The 18154-nt window shown below is 36.6% G+C and overlaps 1 long non-coding RNA gene across 1 annotated transcript; it reads right to left on the minus strand.

Moving 5' to 3' along the window:
- Positions 1-153: 153 nt before the first annotated feature.
- On the minus strand, positions 154-15935 carry LOC114059022. The gene is made up of 3 exons (XR_003571574.1): positions 15837-15935; positions 2697-2727; positions 154-207 (listed from the first exon to the last, which is right to left on the minus strand). It is a non-coding gene; the product is annotated as an uncharacterized LOC114059022 (long non-coding RNA).
- Between the last annotated feature and the right edge of the window lie 2219 nt (positions 15936-18154).

Here is an 18154-nt window from a genome sequence, read left to right on the forward strand (position 1 = left end):
CTGTTATGGGTCATGTTTTTCATTCCTGTCTTCTAAATGATAGATGTCACAGCTTTTTATGTTACCTTACATTTAACTTAGAAATATTAATTTAAATTAAGATTTTAAGACTGTAAGGAAGAGACATTCCGCATTTTCAACGCATTAATTTACCTTTGTGATGTGAGGCGGCGGTCTGGCTCCAACACAGCAGGTAAGTGTGTGGTGCTTAAAGAAATAGAAGAGAAATACAGTGAGAAGCAAGATTCTCTGCAAATGGCAACCCTTGTAGAGAAGACAAGGCTCCATTTGTGAAGTAATAAACAAATCAATGGATATAATGCATGGGAAATGTGCAGAGCAGTTTGAAGGAACAAGGGAATTGCAGAGCAAACACAAGACCCCTCTCGTGAGGGCCATATCAGAGATGAACTTTTTAGAGTGTGCTCTGCACTCCCACCAAAAAAACAAAGATAAATCCAGGCACCCTGCACTTTTTAGATCTTGGTACCAAACCTAGTGAAATGCATCAGTCCCTGACTTTAATGTGCTTTGATTCAGATCCTTAAGAGGAGAAATATATCCATGACAATATTCCCTGCCATTCAAGTACTTTCAACACTTCCCTTGACAGACAGTTACCCAAGCAATTACCCTGCCACGTTGTATGTAAATAATTATCAGTTTATGCTGTCCCTGCTCTGACCTCTTGTAATTACGCTGATGAGGTGTCAGCAAGCAGACCTCACCAGTCACTTGCCAACCCTATCTGCAGATTGGTGAACAAGAGTTTTGTTTACTACTCCTTGAGTTCCCAGAGAACTACAGAGCACACCCACAGCATCACTTAGAGTGAAACTTGTAGTCCCCAAACTCTAGTGTGAAGCAATATTACTAATTTTAAGAGTCGAACAGAAGGTATCTTTCTGAACCTTTCTCCTTCGAGTGTTTCTGTCATTCTCAATTATTAACTCAGAAGTACCTCTAAGGCAATAATATATTTAAATACTTTTAGATGTTACATGCTGTAGCTCTTTTTCTGTCAGATTTTGCAGTGTAGGAAAGGACAGGAATGTGGCTGGAGAATCTTGATCTCTCCAAACACTACAGGGTTGAAACACCACCTGAGCCTTCTGATACACTGGTTTCAGGTAAGATTGTCTCCTCTGCCTGTTTACTTGCCAGAATATTGTATTCAGCTTTACCTTTTATACTTCACGCTGCAATATCAGAGAATAATCTTTTATTTGTGCTTGTGTTGTAAAAGTATATAGAGATCATATTATTTGATATCATTTTCTACTCATCTTTCATTGAAATCTCAGCTGCCATCTTCCCAGCACTGAGTACATTATTACCTTTGAAGCTCAGTGTATCTGCCAACAACCTCCTTATTTCAAAGCTTGAATTTCCAACCATAACTCTAATCTGCATTTTTTTTTCCTATGGTGCTATTCCACCTGCAGATTATGAAAGTTGAGTTCTGAGAGAGGATTAAAGCATTAATAGTAATTACTTATATCTGCATCGATATAATTTTTGGGCAGCTTTACTGAGAATACCAGCAAAGTTCCTTTTATTGCTAAGGAAAGCTCAAAGACTGAACTTTGAAGGGCTGTAGAATTATTTAGCACTCCTATCCCTAATCTGTGTGATGCAGGAAGGTTTCCTCTTTGATCTTTCTAACAGAAAAATGGCTTAAAAATATTGTTTGCCATTTGGGGATTTTAGGACCAGTAACAAGTACAGATGTGAGAAAATGTCAAGGTAAATCACAACACACAAAGAAGTGGCAACTTCCCCCAGGTAAGAATTTAAGATCCCAATTCTCCTGTGAATCCTAGAAATCATGACTCTCCTAGAAAATACTACTGGTTGGTTTGCCTTGTATTCCCTTTTCCTTATAACAAATTCCCAGCAAACAACTCACTGATAGGTTAGATTTGATACACCGAGTCTGCCAGCACTCCTCACGTGACAGACCTCATACCATTCATTGCTATAAGAAAATAGTTTTAAAATTATCTATATTTCTCTTGTTATACTTTAAAGACTTGCAGGAAAATAATGGTTATTAATTCGATATTGTTTACCAAACTAACACAGAAATTTATGAGAAGCATTCACTTGTTAACTTTTAGAACAAAAGGAAAACTTGCAGTTTAACCTCATGATCTTTCCTGGCTTTGCTGTTTTCTTGAACCTTGGAGAACTCTTAAAACAACACAGGGTATTGCTGATAGGCCATAGGAACTTCTTATTGCTGTTTAGAATCTCTATAGAAAATGAACTACAAAGATCAGTTAAAATCACTTTATTAGTTTGGTAAGTCTCAATATTCTCTTGATTTGGTTGTCTTCATAACATTTTGTATTACTACACTGTATCCTTTTTTTTCTTTTTCTTTCTCCTTAGTCTGTTTGCAAGTTTGACTGATTAAAAACTGGTATTAAAGAAACTAATAAATTTCCAGAAATTGCTCTCAGGGTTCAAAAAGGAAGCATAGACAGGATTTTATCTCCAGCACAAGCTGTATCTGTCTCCTATCCAAGATGCTATCCAGAATGAAGGTATGTGATCAGAAAGCAAAAGTACAGCAACTCCATACTAAAGGAAAATTATGAGGTAAAATGAGGAAAATGCAACAGATGGAGACAGCTGCTGTTACAGACCCATTATATTTTCTCCTCAATTCTAAAAGAATATTTATTGCTTACCTGCTGGCTGGAAAAGTATTTCCTTCAAAGGCTGAAAGGAAGGGGGGAAAAAAGAGATAATTAAAATTTTAAATGGATTTTCCCCCAGTGCTCAGAAACCAAAATGAAGCATAAATTTATTTTTTCCCTCCCTTCCTTCTATTTCTACTTTTGCAATGAGAAACCAAAATGGAAGCACATTACTCTCCTCATTAGATTATCACATTCCCATCATTTTAAGGGAAATAGTTTTTTCAGTCATTGAATGAGCAAAGGGATGAATGAATCAACCAAACTTTTTTCAAAGCAGTGTTAACCAAGTTTTTGTCGACTTGCACCTTGTTTTCAGTATAAAATTCAGCCTGAAGAAACTTAGTCTATAAGGATAAACTACTAATGAAACACAAATCCATTATTTGAATCTTCTCAACTGCTCATCCTGCCCTTTCAGATACAAAACATAAAAAACATAACAACAATTCCAGCATAACATGAAAGAACAGAATTCTCCAAACGTTTTTGTATCTATAAAATGTTTTTGTGTGACTTTTGTAAAGTGGCATAATAACATCTAGAGAAAAATAAAACCAGTTGCTCATGTTTATTAGATTAGAGTGACAGAAAACCCAACAAGATTGGTTTTTCCCTTTTAAATTCACCAATAGGTCTCCCATAGCATAGAAGAAATTATAGAGGGAAACAGCAAATATTTCAAATGATTAGTCTGTTATTACAGTTGAAAGGGCAATAATCTTTGCTAGATCATTTTCAAGACACCAATGAAGCTGCATTAGGAATATTTCAAAATCCAATATTGGTACACTGTCAGAGATTTTAATTTTATAACAAGCATTTTTTACATTTGCATCATTAGCATCATTTGCAATTGCTAACGCTGCCTGTTCACAAATTAATACAAAATTGACTATTTGCTTCCAGCCAACTACCCAGATAATATGACGAGCATGAATCATCATGGGGTGTAAAAGATGTTTAAAAATATTTTAATAATTTCTATTCATCTGCAAAAGTGGATTAACAACTCTAGGATATATTCCATTGTATCAGGTTCAGAAGTCATGGAAACACTGTTATCCCTGTAAAATTATTCTCTGTAAGTGATGGAATTATAAGGATTTAAAAATGTCTCTAAACTGTTAGTAGCTTTGTATGTAACGTTGGGAATACCTTGATTTGCAACTGAGTAGTGATGTTTGGAAACATATCAGAATAAACAAGGTAAAGTTTAAAGGAAATTTTCAGGCTGAATGTTACTTAGGCTTTTTTCCCACTATTTGAAAAATAATGAAAATAAGTTGATTTCGTAAATCCTTAAGTTCATGACACAACACATTAACTGGAGAACAGATCCCAGTAAGGAACCAAACAAAAGTTATCTGCATGAAAATTTAGAGCTAAAAAATTAGAAGAGCAGAAAGAAGAAATAGAGATTGAATTAAGTGGTAAGTATTGTTTTGCAACTAACTGATTTCATATTCTGATTTCAAGAAATGAAATGATCCCATTCCCAATCCAGCTGCTTTCTCCGGAATAAGTATTGATTTTTTAGAAAACTGTAACTGTTAACGAGCACTGAACGTGGCAAGAGATCTATCTTTGTGAGGAACATCGAAAATAAATTCAGGTGAGCGTGTGCATGCTCACATAGGAAATATTTTAATGTTCTTTTCTTAAAGCCAAGCTGTAATATTTCAGCATTGTGTTTAACACACTATATTATTTTTCAGACATAAATCTATGCCTAATTGTCTTCTTAATTATAGAGGAAAGGGTGGATTTGCTAATATATGCCAACTAACTGGTCTATCTTGGCAAAGCCTGCTCTCAGGGGAACAGAACTGTAACATGCAGAGCACTGGACACTGCAGGAAACAGTGCAAACCAAAGCTCCATTACTCACCCATAGTTCCAGTAAACTTTTTATAGTTTGGGTACCACATAGCATGAATTCTTGTCTGTCAAGCCCTTACTGAGGAGAGGGGGAAGTAAGAATAGGCTGCTCACTTATCCAAGTGATGGATTCTCCTCTGTTGGCTACAATACTTGCTACCAAATCCACAGCTTTGCTTCCATCTGTCTTGAAGAGCTATAAATGTCCCTGCTAAGTCCTGTGATCCACTGTCAAGGTCTATAGAGGGCATAAAGAAAGAAGGATGATGATTTGCTTGATGGAAGCTCATCATCTACCTCCAAGCGACCTGTGAAACGGTAGTAGTGAAGGAATTTCTTCTTGCTCCCTGACCCTTAATAGGCCATTAGCTCTTACTTTTTAAAATTATAGCATGTTCCTTATTTCAGTTTATCTAACTTCAAGTCACGAAATCACCCTTTTGAAAATTGCACATAAGATTTCCATACTATAAACTTCTGCATCTTTGATTTAAACAAGTGGACTCTGAGCTTTTGAGTATCCCACTTATTTTTAAATGTTATAGATTTAATTATTAAAAATCTCAGTCTTATATTTAAGGATAAAATGTGTGTATCTATGTCTGCTCCAGTGTCAATGGCATAGGATCAGAGCAGGTTAGCATTCAGCTAACAGAGGCATTTTGTCTCGGGTCCCACCGTAGCCAAGCGTGACGCACACAAATTACAAATATGCTGCTGCTCTGAATGGCCTCTGATAGTGCTCCCAACTCATAGAGCATTATCTGAGCACTATCAGACTGCTCTGCAGCTCTTTCAAGTCCTGTCTACACAGATATTTCCTTTTCAACTGCAGCTACCACGCTGAGCAGAGCACGGGGCCTCACAGTGTGATGTGAGCTGATGGGGCTCTTTGCTTGCCACTGCCTGGATTTTCATAGGGACAGGGATGGCAGGAACCTCCCCTCTGAAGTCAGCAAATCCATACTAATTTACAGCAGACCAGGAGCTGGCTCTTAACATACTTAGCTGCTTCTTACATGGTTTATTTGCTGAAGGCTCAATAACTCTACTATCTGCTGAAAAGGAAAATGCACATCTAAGCATAACAGAGCAACTTGAACGTTGTTATTACAGCTGAGGTGCCGCATTCAGCGAGATCAATGCTCATATTAAGATGTTTGTTAATGAAACACCCTGGCATATGGCTAATTTATGCTTCCCAAGCAGCTCCTGGAGGCTGGTTACTGTGACTGTCATAAAATATATAGGTGTGCAATTCATCTGGCTAGATTAAAATCATGAGCTCATAGCACATCAAAGACAGCTTTATACCTACTCTGTGGGCCTGCACAGCAAAGATAGAAAATGCAATTTCACTAACTCTCTTACTTAATTAAAGAAAGGAAAAAGAAAAACAAGTGGAGCTGTTATAAGAGTATCAATCCCACTTGACTTACAGAACTTTGATGATAAGTCAAACTCAGTACTAAGCACATCAGAACTTGATAAGGCACTGAAAGAATCAAATTGGCTGACTGGCATTCCAGTGGGCAGATTAATCCATGCGAACTCTCCTGCTGAGTGTATACTCCAACCCTCTAAAATATAATTTTTTTGTAGTGTAAGAAACCTAAGTAATTTTTATAATTAAAAGTACTTTAATAATCTATTTCTCAACTAGAAGGAAGGACCTACAGTCAAAATGTGAACTTTAATCTGAGTTTGGTAGCAGGCTTCTTCTTAAAAAAGATTCTCCCTACACTGAAGCAGCACTAAATTTATTTCTGTTAAGAGGTGGGGAGACTGATTGCAAAAATGACTAGGCTATTTTTTGCTGCAGGTCTTGCAGTTTTTCTCTGAAATCTAATTCAGCAAACAGGTACCTGCCAGTAAGGAGCACAGAGCAACCACAACCCACAGAACACTAGAGAAGATGAATATTTAAAATATGGCCAGATGAGGTGGCCTCTGTAGACTAGGGCAGAGCTGGGGCATGGATATGAGCAAATGACATTAACAGGCTGTTGGCTGTTTTCAGGTGGCACTCAGCCACCACCTTTGCTCTTTCTCTCACTGGAGACAAAGGGTTCACTGCAAGGGATAAAAATAAACGAAAATTTGCATGTTCTGATACAAAACTCTCCAAATCCTGAGCAGTGCTTGTATATTTTGCATCATAATGACTTGGAGTTCAGAAACCAGGGGAGCCTTAAGCAGAGGCAATTCACTCCATCAGTGACACCGATAAAATCTGTTGATGTCAGGAAGAGTTCTAAACAACCTTGTTGAAACCCTGAAGGGCATTAACCCTTGTTAACGGCAGAAGTTTGAGCTCTGTGATCATGGAGCAGCACAATATGTTCTATCCAGTCAATCCATCTGAATGCTGGTGTTTCTCAAAGTACAGTTCCCTTCTGCCAAAAAAAGGAAGAGAGGAAAAAAGTGCACAGACTTTCAAGATTGCAGCTTCAAATGAAAGAGTGTGGATTAGAATGTGGTCATTTTGTGATAAACTGCCCAGAATTATAGATTTTGGGAACAACCTGCCTGCTCAGTGACATTGGTATTCCTGTCAGCTCCTGTGCCAACAGCAGCAGGAAAGCTGAAAAGAATGCCAATGAAGCAGCAGGGGCTGCTTCCTTACATGTTTTGGTGGATTTGAATCAGCATTCTACATGTTCTCAGTTAATAGGAAAATTTGAAATTGCAACTTTACGCAGATCTAGACCAAAACAAAAATCAGAAATTTTCCGTGAAACAGCAATCCTGTTCCTTCTGTTGGTTTTATTATTCCCTTCAAAACCACAGCTAGAAAATATTTTCATTTTCTCCTGCCATAGTGCTGGGCAGTCACAAGTTTCCAAGTCATGTTCTTGTTCTCATGCTATATAAAACAGGGATTTATCAGCATGAACAAGTGACAATAAGAAGTAAAAGAAAATAAACCAATAAGCTATACCTACTCCTGAAATGTGAGCTCTCTGCATAAACACTTCTGTTGAAAAAACATACCCCTGAAAGGGAAAAGAATCTAAAATGTAGGATATACAAATGTGTTATTTATGCCACGGTGCTTTTATTCATTGCATCAATAATTTTGCTGGCAGAGACACAGGCAGATGATTACCTTTAAAAGGAATCCTGATGCCCTATTTGCAGCAGGTTGAGTTTCATCATAAAAATATCAATTTTCTCATGTTGCCTCAAGCTTAAATAGCCAATGCTATCTTGAAGAAAATAGTTACAGATGGAGAAACTCTGGTTTTTGCAAGCTGCACAAATCTGACTCACTGGAAATTTGGTAAGGGGGTGGTACTGATTCAAGTGCTTCAAGGCGGTGTGTTTAAGAAAACACTTTAAAATCACTGTATACTATTAAATACACTAATTTTTTGTTAGCTTTTCATTTTTTATAGAATTATCATGCCACATAAAAATAAATCTTTATATGAGTGTCCTTATTTTGCTGAGAGTCACCATCCCCTGAGCCATTTAAAAGATGTGCAGATGTGGCACTCGGGGACATGGTTTAGTGGTGGGACTGGCAGTGCTGGGGTAATGGTTGGACTTGATAATCTTAAAGGTCTTTTCCAACCTGAAGGAGTCTCTGGTTCTCTGATCTGCTACGTGGCTGAAATATTAACTTATTCCACACTGGAAATGCCCTCTTAAAGATGTTTACTTATTAAGCAGATCGCCCTTCCCCTTTTCTTCTGAAACTCTTTATCCAACTGTTCACTACATCCTTGTACGACAGCACTCTCACTGGCAATATACAACTAATAGAGAATATATATTTATACACAGTATTTCAGAGGATTTGGCAGGAAATAAAAATTCATAAACCCAATAATTCCAAATAGAAAAGTTATTCATTAGCTACTTGAGGAAAAAAAAAAATACATTGTTGGAATAAATTTATCACATGTGAATTTTAGGTAAGTTTTACACCTTCTTTTTGGGTCTTTTGTCTTTATACAAAGGAAAAGAAATTCAATATACAATTTCAGTTTTATTACCTTTGTACTATTCCCTTCAAATAAATCTGGCTATGTGAAGGTCTTTCTCTGCTTTTTAAAAAGATCACTCTTGAAATGAAACTTTCTTTTCATTTCAGTGCAACATATCCTGTTTTAATAAAGAATTTTGCTCCCTACTGAGAGCGTCTCAATGAAATAATACAATTGCTTTTGTTTGCCATTTAATTTACCAGTGGATCGATACAGTTGGACATAACTACTTTTGGTATTAAAAGTCACAAATTCTAGGGGAAATGGAGGTTAAATCGTAAACAAAATATTTCATTGGCATTGATCTGAAAAGCAGACTGACAGTATTGCTAAAAAAATCATCCACTTGCAATTATAAATCTCCCCAAACTGACAAGAGATGGATTTGATTGTTTTACTTTGAAAGGGTCATTCCTTTAAAGCTGCAAGAGTTCATCAATTTAGAAAAGATTAAATGAACCGTGTTTTCCTTTACTTCCTGTCACAGCTCCTTTTTTGTGATTACCCAGGCTAGATCAGGTTATGAGAATGACTGATTATTTAGCTCTCTATTTTAGGCAACCTCAAATTTACAGAATTTATGACCCATGCTGGTTCATTTGTGATACAAAGATTACAGGTAACCTGAACTTACTGAATGTGCTGTGATACAGTGCCAAGAAGTACAGCTACTCCCCATGCCACAAGTGTGGCATGAAAAAATTCCCCAGTTACATCCACCAATATCCATCCAGGCAGTATCCAAAGTTACAGTCACAGCTGATGTCGTTAAATAAACAAGAATTTTTATATACACTGTATCTAACAAAAATACTGCTTTTTTAACCTGATTTCCCCCCTCTTTTCTCTTGCTCCAAGAGAAATAGAGGTAGGTCAGTTCTTTAGATAACATTGATTGCTTTATTTCAGTCACTGGGTACACTTTAAATTGGCAGAGAGAAGGGAACACTAACAATTTCCTCAGCAAGCAGCACACCTGATAAACCTCTGCATGGAGACCCTGGGAGAAGGGAATCCTTCTTTGAAAAAGCACCTTTCAAATGGTCATTATTTGGATTCCCACGTTATCAAAACATTACAACTGTGGTTATATTTTGACTGCTGATATCCTTATCAATAGAACAGCTCCCAGCCAGCCCCAGCAGACCAATCCCTCTGCTGTGCTGATGTCTAAGCTGTCCAGGAATGACAGAATTCTCTGCCTCGTGCCAAGTCCCCAGAAGGCACAAATCCCTCTCCAGAACCAATTTTCTTTCAGCAGCTTTGACAGCCAGGATAAAGGTAGGAACCTGTGGCAAGCCAGGAGAGAGCAAGAAGGGTGGGATAATGGCTAAAACCCAGTTCCTTGGGCAGCTGTGTAAATGATATTGGGATACTGTTATCTGGATATGTCGAAGACGTGAGTGAGTACTTATGAATTTTACACACCCCATTTACATTACAATGCAATTTAATCTTGCTAGAGCAGTTCAGAGCAACCTTAGGGACATTTTTTTCTGTGGCCCCGCTCTACAAGAACCAACAAAAATCATAAGAAATGTCTGCAAAAATGTTTGCTTCTCTCAGACTGTTTACCACTGACATTGTAGCATTGAAACTTATATTCAGGCAGAACTCCACCTCTTAAAAATTCCACTTCAGCTGCTCAAACTGTCCTTAACTTACATTGAGATAGAAGATGTTATGCTACAAAAAGTAGTTCCAGTTACACTTATGCTTTATTTTTATGCACTAGACTGTTTACAGGAATTCAGTCTGATAAGAGTCAGCTCAGTTAAAAGAAGAACTTTACCAGCAGTTTAATCTGCCTCTTATTTTAAGCTTTTTTAAAACCCCACTTTTTTGATTTGGATCCCTTACAGTCACTCCTAGCATATTTGTGTCAATATTTCAAAGTTTCCTGTGTTCTCAAAGCTACTGATGCAGCTGATGTTTTATAGCATTATGTTAGCAACTCATCAATTTTTTATAATTATATTTCCAGTAGTATACTCCCATCACTCCACATATAATTATCTGCCTGAGGCCACCACTCAGAACCTTCCTATTTTAATGCACAGGTCAGCAAGACTTTGTTCCTTCTTGGCTGGTTTGTTTTTTCCCCCAGTTGTCTTTCAATTTCTTTGCTTTGCCACCCACAAACAGGAACTTATTAATAGTAATTCTGAATAATAAGTGAAAATTTACACTATTGGAATATTTGGTAAATAGTATTTCAGCTTCACATTCACCAACAAGGTTCAGTGCAGGTGAAAGCTAGAAACTTGTAAGGACTCAGAAAAATGACAGGGACACTTTTTTATTGCAGATTAGTCCATACAGGTCTCTTTAAAAGGGTCAAGCTTCAGAGGAAAAGCACAAGTCATGCAAACAGACCACTGGAGGAATGTATATAAGTACTCCAGGCAATGAAAGAGAATGATGCTCTCGCTTGGTAGTGGCAAATGTCAAAATAAAAAAAAATCAGCATCACTGTGGAAGTTATTTCTCTTGGATAAAAGAGCAGCTTAGTGCTTATTCAGAGAGGAGCAGGAAAGTAGAACTGCCTTTTTTCACCTTTAAGTACTTAAGATCCCAATTTTATTTCTTCTGCACGGGTTTCTATAGACCAGCACAAAAATATTGTTACTCTTTGCACTCCATACAGAAGCAACTTTTGACTTCTGATCTCCACTCTGTAACTGAGTAATTTTTGTTCTTAAAAAAAGTGTATGAACATGCATCCACTTTCCTACATACACTGCATTGGCTGTAGAACATCATATGCTAAAATCCAAGAAAAATAAGGCAAAAAAATCTCACATCTATAAAAAAGAATAAAACCTCTTTTCTTGTCATCCTAGGTATGTTTACATTGCTCACTAGAAATTAATGGTATTAATGCCAGAAATTCCAGAGCCCAAGGCTAATCCAGTTGCATAAACGTACGATGATTGCTGTTTTGAAACTATTACTGAATTCTGGCATAGGAGCGGCAAATATTATCCAAGCTTTTTATGACTATATTTATGGTCAGTATAAATAATATTTGATAACATGGCTCTTGAACTTGCTAAAAGAGAGCATTGTTTTTCTCAGATGTAAATGCATTTATAGTCAAAGGAATCAGTGAGCATATGTAAAGGGCACATCACAGAACTCCCGACTCTGAAAATCCATCCCTCTTTCTTCCACTAGCATTAAGAGAATGCTGCCACTATTTTCTAATTCTATGCCACTGAGAGACCTCCCAGTCTCCCAGAAGTTGTGACCACCCCAGGAACTCAAATTGTTCGCTTTCATGCATTCATTTTGATGCTGGATTGATTTATTTTCATGTAGAATTACAGTAGTAATATGCTTGAGCTGCATAAATCTGGAAGCCATGTATATTTTCATTTATTTATAATCACATTTTAATGACAACTATGAAAGGTATGTATGTGAGATTGGTAACTGTGGCATTTTGCAGTGTCATCTTTCTCAAGATGTATTTTCCTGTTAAATTCATTTGTATCAAGCCCTCTGAGCTTACTGCGACCTCACTTTCAGCCAGTCAGCAAAAGCAATAAACAAAGAAGCTTTGCACAGCACATTTCCCTTTTCACTTAGCTGCTTACAAAGCCATCATTCAAAGATTGTTTTGGAAACATTTGTCTGACTCACTAAAATTGAAAGGAGGATTACTCAGGGACAGGAGGGAGGAGGAACAGCACAACATGCAGGGAAGAGATGGAGTGGCTTTTGAGACACATCAGTGCCCAGTCTATAGTGTTGTCTGCAGAGCAACAGACAATGGGCATTATTTAAAGAATTAAACCCCAAAATTTAAAATGACTGATGGTATGATTGGGGTTTTGATTCATATAAGTAGGTTTGCTGACAGTAATACAAATTAATCCTCTCATAGAAACCATAACTCTGAAAGCATTTCACAAAGTAAGCAGCATCTTTATCAGTGCTTTATAAACAGGGTAACTCTGGCATAGATAATCAAATCCTTATGTTATTCAGCAGGCCAGTGATAGACTTCAAAATAAAAGTGATAGACTTCAAAATAAAAGTTTAACTCTGTACATCCTGTATCAGTGAGGAATTCATGGACTTCCTCCTTTAAAGAGATTATTGTGACAAAATTGAAAGGTTTAATTACTTTATCTATGGTTGGTTTGGTTTTGTTTGTTTTGGTTGGTTGGGGTTTTTTTTGTTTGTTTTTTCTTGGGATGCAAATTCAAGTACAGATTTAGAAGGGAATCAGGAGTTTTCTCTCTGAAAATAAGCCAAGATTTAGGAACAAAAGACAGCTGAAAGGGGAGTGTGTGTCTGGGAAAGAATTAGAGCTCCCTGTTCTCTCTGGCCATCAGCTAAACAGGCAGGTTGCCAGAACAGGAGCACTGAGTTTGTATTTGGGGGAATGGGATCCAGGTATTCTCTCTTGGAAGCAGAGGCTGTTGAGAATTTGTGCTTGGCAAAGCTGCTGCAAGAACAGCTCCATCCTTCTCCCCCCTGTGACTGAATTACACCCACAAGCCAGATTTGAGTTCATACCACACAGAAGCAGAACCCACTCTCGTACACAGAATACCACTAAAATACTTATGTTAACTACTTTTTAAAACTCACAAACTCTTGACCTGTATCTAACGTGACAGCAAATTCTCTTCAGTTCTTGACAATCCTTTAAACCAATTGTTCTTGCAGAAAAGACTCTGACAATAATATTGAAGAAATGACCTTCTCTTCACCCATTTTCTAAACCCATTTGTCACTGAGAGCTCTGCAAATCAGGCTGTATCAATCACATTACACTACAATACATCATACCACGTGCTAAGGCATGAGTGATGTAACCTAAGATTAGATGTCGTAACCACACATATTACACACAGATATTTGAGAAGTCAAAAGACCGCATTCTTATCTGACATGAACTGACTTGTTTGGGGAGGTCTGGGGGATTTTCTCTTTGGGGATAAACTACAAGATAGGATATGTTTTATCTGCCAACATTACACCAGTCCATTTGATTATGTGTCATTTGCTGTAGCATTACATTGGCTGAGTAACATTAGCAGATTCAACATGTATTCCTCTATGGATATTTGACCAGCCATGGAAAATCACCTCCTGTAAGAGCAGTTGGTGGAAACTGATCTAAGGGAAACTGAAATGGTGATATTTGGAAAGGAAAATGTTTCAAAAGTTATTCCAAAGCTTTCCATTTCTATTTGTTAATCTAGTGCACATGTCTGGGTCTTGTTGGGTGCCTCCTACACTTGGGCATTCACAAAATATCAGTCTCCAAAATGAGCATTTGTCCTTCCATTGTATTAGTTCAGTCCTGCCTAAGGACAGTTTCCTGTGGCAGTCTCTGTCATTGAATCTTTGTGTCCAAACGAAGGAGACAAAGCATAACTTCCCTGTAAACTGCATGAGTTGAAGGCATTCCATACAGCTTGACAATAAAACATAACTTCATGTGAGGGGAAAAATGGCATTCGGTATTCCCGTTTAAAAGGGAATGAACTGGACATAATTTCACCTCTTCACATGCATGTCATTTATACTGTCACATAAGTGAAAATAAAAAAAATTAAGAATATAAGGCTATAAAAAATATAGCAAATAATAGTAAAATATTATAAGTAAGAAGAGGTAAATAAATAAACAGGAACTAACTTTTTCCTCCATTTAAGCTTTAAAATCAAGTTAATCTTCTACTGGAAAAATGTCCATTAAAATGGGCTGTAATACTGTAAATGCACATATGCAAAACCTAAGTCATATTCTTCAATGTCTCCCACGAGATTTTTACCTAAATAAAACTAAATTTAGGTGTGATGGTTGTATTTCTTTGCACAATAAAATCTCTCATGATAATAATGACAGAGTTGCCTTATGAACCCTACAGAACTTCAGCCTAACAGATGGGATAAATGAACACACCCCCAAACTTCTGGGTTCTCATTCAAAATGATTCTCTGCCTTTCTGCAATTTTTTAAGAAGACAAATGGCTTCAGGTCAGTCAAAACAATCCAAGACATTTACAAATACTGTAAAGGAAAAATACGCCATTTCTGAAAGGAAAATATAACAGTCTTAGGAACTCCAAGCCCCACACTCACAGCCAGACCAGGTTTCCTTACCAGCTTGATCTCAGTTTTCCCATACCAGAGTCTTCAAATCCTGATCCTTAAAATGATTTCATCATAGGGCAATAAAAAAATAACAGCTAGAGCTGGGTGCCTCAGGGGAGAGACACCCAACAAAGGAAACCCTGGTTTTCATACCCTCCCAGTCTTGAAAATTTTACTAGGAGACCTTAAGGTTTAGAGAAGAAATCTCAGGGGAAAAAAAAAAGAGGCCCACATTACATTTACCAAGTAGGAAAGAAAAAACCCATCTTTTGCAAAACATGCAGTTCAATAAAAGTCAAATGTCAAATATATAAAGATTGACTGGTAACTGAAAAACAAGTGCTGTGAAGAGAAACCTGCTGTGCAAAGGAGGAAATGGAAACCCCAACTATGACACCTTGACCATGGTTCAGAATAAGTACTCATGAATATATTCACCTACCTTGTGTTATAGCTCATCTAACAGTGTATCTGGGTGTATGAGGAACAGACACATACATAAATGTATTTTTTATTGTGTGCCAAAACAGTCACAAAAAAAAGGAACACCTCAAATTAATCTTCTAAATTTTCACCTTCTGAAATGTATTAAGTTGGTCACATTCACCTACTAATTCCAGTGTTTAAATAAGGACTTAGAGTAAGGATGTTCTTGTATGATATTGTAAATAATGAAAGCTTAAAAATAGCTTTTGGTTCATTATTCTGTGTCTTCCAGTGATGTTCCAAGGATAAGTCAAATTATGAAAGTAATTGCAGATTGTAAAAAAAGGAATAATTAGCTTTGTAATAGAAAACATTTCTGCAGCTTGTGCAGGTTGTTCGAGCCAATTTTTGCTTCATTAATCGAAGTAGGTATTCAGCATACGTTAATTCTGTACCCAGAATTTAGAAGTGGCAACTAATCAATAAAAATAAATGAATATTGATATGGCAGGACTTTTGCAATATTGTATTTATGGTGCCCCTGAAGCAAGTCAGATCCTCCATTAAAAGATCAATAAACTAATGCAAAGGCTAACGCCCTGCATCCAGAAAGTCGTGGCGTCAGGGGAGAAGAGGAAGGAAGCTAAATATTTATTCCTGTATTTCTGATGAGACGGCAGAACTTCGGGAAGATTGAAACTGGGACATCGATTACCTTTCCAGTGGAGTCCAAGGCTGCTTTGCCATGTTCAGTCAACATCCATATATCAGAAAAGGCCTTCCTCTTCCCTCGTGTTTCAGTGCTCCCGTAAGTTCTTCTCTGAAAGAGCAAGATAAGACATTCCATTTTTGATCAGCAACAACATAGCTCTTTGAATTTCATATGCTGCTGAACTCACTGCTTTCAAAATGGAAGAAGAGTTATAATAAAATCAGATTCTTTTCACTAAAGTTAAAAAAAAAAAAACACAAACAAACAACTGGTCAATGAAAATACCAGGGTAAATGATGTCATACAGAAACTTTAGTAACAGTTGTCAAAAATCTTACGGTTGAAACATTAATCAAATGTTAGATTTTGTTTAATAAATAAAATGCGTGGATACACATGCACATACGAAGTCCCTGTGTTAATGTAAAATTGTATTTAACAGTCAGAATTTAATAGTCAAAGTGTTTGTATTGAGGGATTTAGACTGTTTTTATTTAAGAACATGTGAAAAATAGTTAATGAGTTTTTTTGCCTTTAAAACATATGACTTGATAATGTAACCTAAAAATAAGTATGACTTGATAAAACCCACTTAATTAAAACAACAACAAACAAACCTACTTCACTTTCAAATAACTTTCTTCACATTTTTCATTAGCTTAAATCTGGCTTGAAAACTGTCAGGTCTGATATTTTACTACTGTAATTTATGTATTTTACTGCTGTATGTGAAAAGAGAATGAAAACAGTACAGAAAAAAAGTTAACTATTTTTTTATAAGACAGATATCCTTCTCAAGCTCTTTTTCAAAGTGATTGTTTCAGTAATTTCACCCGCAACAAAGCAAACATTTTCCCCAGAGTTTAAACCAGGCTCTTTGAATCAAAATATTTTCAAACTTTTTTTACCAAAAGTATCCCAGCTTTGCCTACTCTGCAGACCATTTGTCTTCACCTGAGTTTTTACTTTCTATGCTGTTGTTTTGTCTTGAAAATTTGATCCCAAGGTTGACCTGTTCACTAGGGGTGACTTATTAAGGTAACAATCTTTAGCATCATGAGTTGCCTTCCAGTCCACACTGTGAAGAAGCACAGAAATTCCACAAATTGGTTTTATGCTGTCAGGGTGCTACAGAGCCCTTGCTGTGCCCATAAATCCATACCCCAGGGTTTAGCACAGTATAGAAAGCAGTTAGCAAGATATTGCTACGTAACTAAAAATGACAATAATAAAAGTATATATTGTATATGAACTTCTCAGGTAGCCTGGTTAGAAAATCTTAATCATTACTAGCTATGGATTGATTTGCCAGTGCTACAGAGTTTCAATAGATTTTTTTTTTTAGGTAGCTATTATTTGAGATCACTTCTCATTGCTGGATTTGTTGGGTTTTTTTAAAGAATGAAGATTGACACCACTGATCTCACCCTCCTGATTTTGAAGCATTGCGATCTGCCTTTAAAAAGGCCAGTTCTGTTTAAATGAAGGCTTTAAATTCTTGCCTGGAAATAAAGTAATCAAAGGAATAGGAATACAGCCTTTGCTCAAACTTCCACTATTTTGACAAGCTATAGGAGCTGATTCTGTTTCTAAATGGTGGTACTGAAATTAAGATTGATGAGAAAGTATTAGAAGAAAATAACTTCAAGTTACATGCAATAGCATTTAATTGCATAATTTAAATTCTTAAGCATTTCAATTTTATATTCATTCAGGGTTTTGCATAATTAATTTGCAGATTTCCAGAATGCATTAGGATGAATCTTTTAAATGGATGGATGGTTATTAATGGATGATATAAATATATTATTCATTATTTTTGGTTGTCATTGTAAATTGGACTGAGTACTTCTAAATGAATATTAAATTCAACATCATCCCCTGAATTCAAAAGCAAAATGCATCCTCAGTAATAATTTGTAGAAATACAGAATACTTCAGGTGTCATTTCATAATAAGTGCTCTGTAACAAAATGCTAAATTGTTAATGTCACACTTTGCTTTTCTCTGGAAAATGGCAGGATCACCCAGGCAAAACTGAATTTCAAGTAGTCAACCTTTTCAGAGATGTCACCACTAGGCAGATCTGTTCTAGTTCAGAAAAAAATTTTCAAAGTCCTGATTACCTAAGCAATACTAATATTTGCAGGGCAACTGAATGCTACGTTGGGGAATAATTTCATTTATACCAAAAAGTACCAAAGAACACCTACAAGAAGATGTCCACAGAGAAATTCAATTAACTAGAGAAGAAAGGGGAAAAAGGCAGGAAAGAAAAGAGTCTCAGTTAAGGAAAGCTCTTTCAAGAGTTGTTTCCAGCA

This window comes from Empidonax traillii, unplaced genomic scaffold, assembly GCF_003031625.1.
Source record: "Empidonax traillii isolate 1590-97213 ecotype Southwest subspecies unplaced genomic scaffold, ASM303162v1 scaffold199:size790550, whole genome shotgun sequence".
In the NCBI taxonomy this organism is placed as follows: domain Eukaryota; kingdom Metazoa; phylum Chordata; class Aves; order Passeriformes; family Tyrannidae; genus Empidonax; species Empidonax traillii.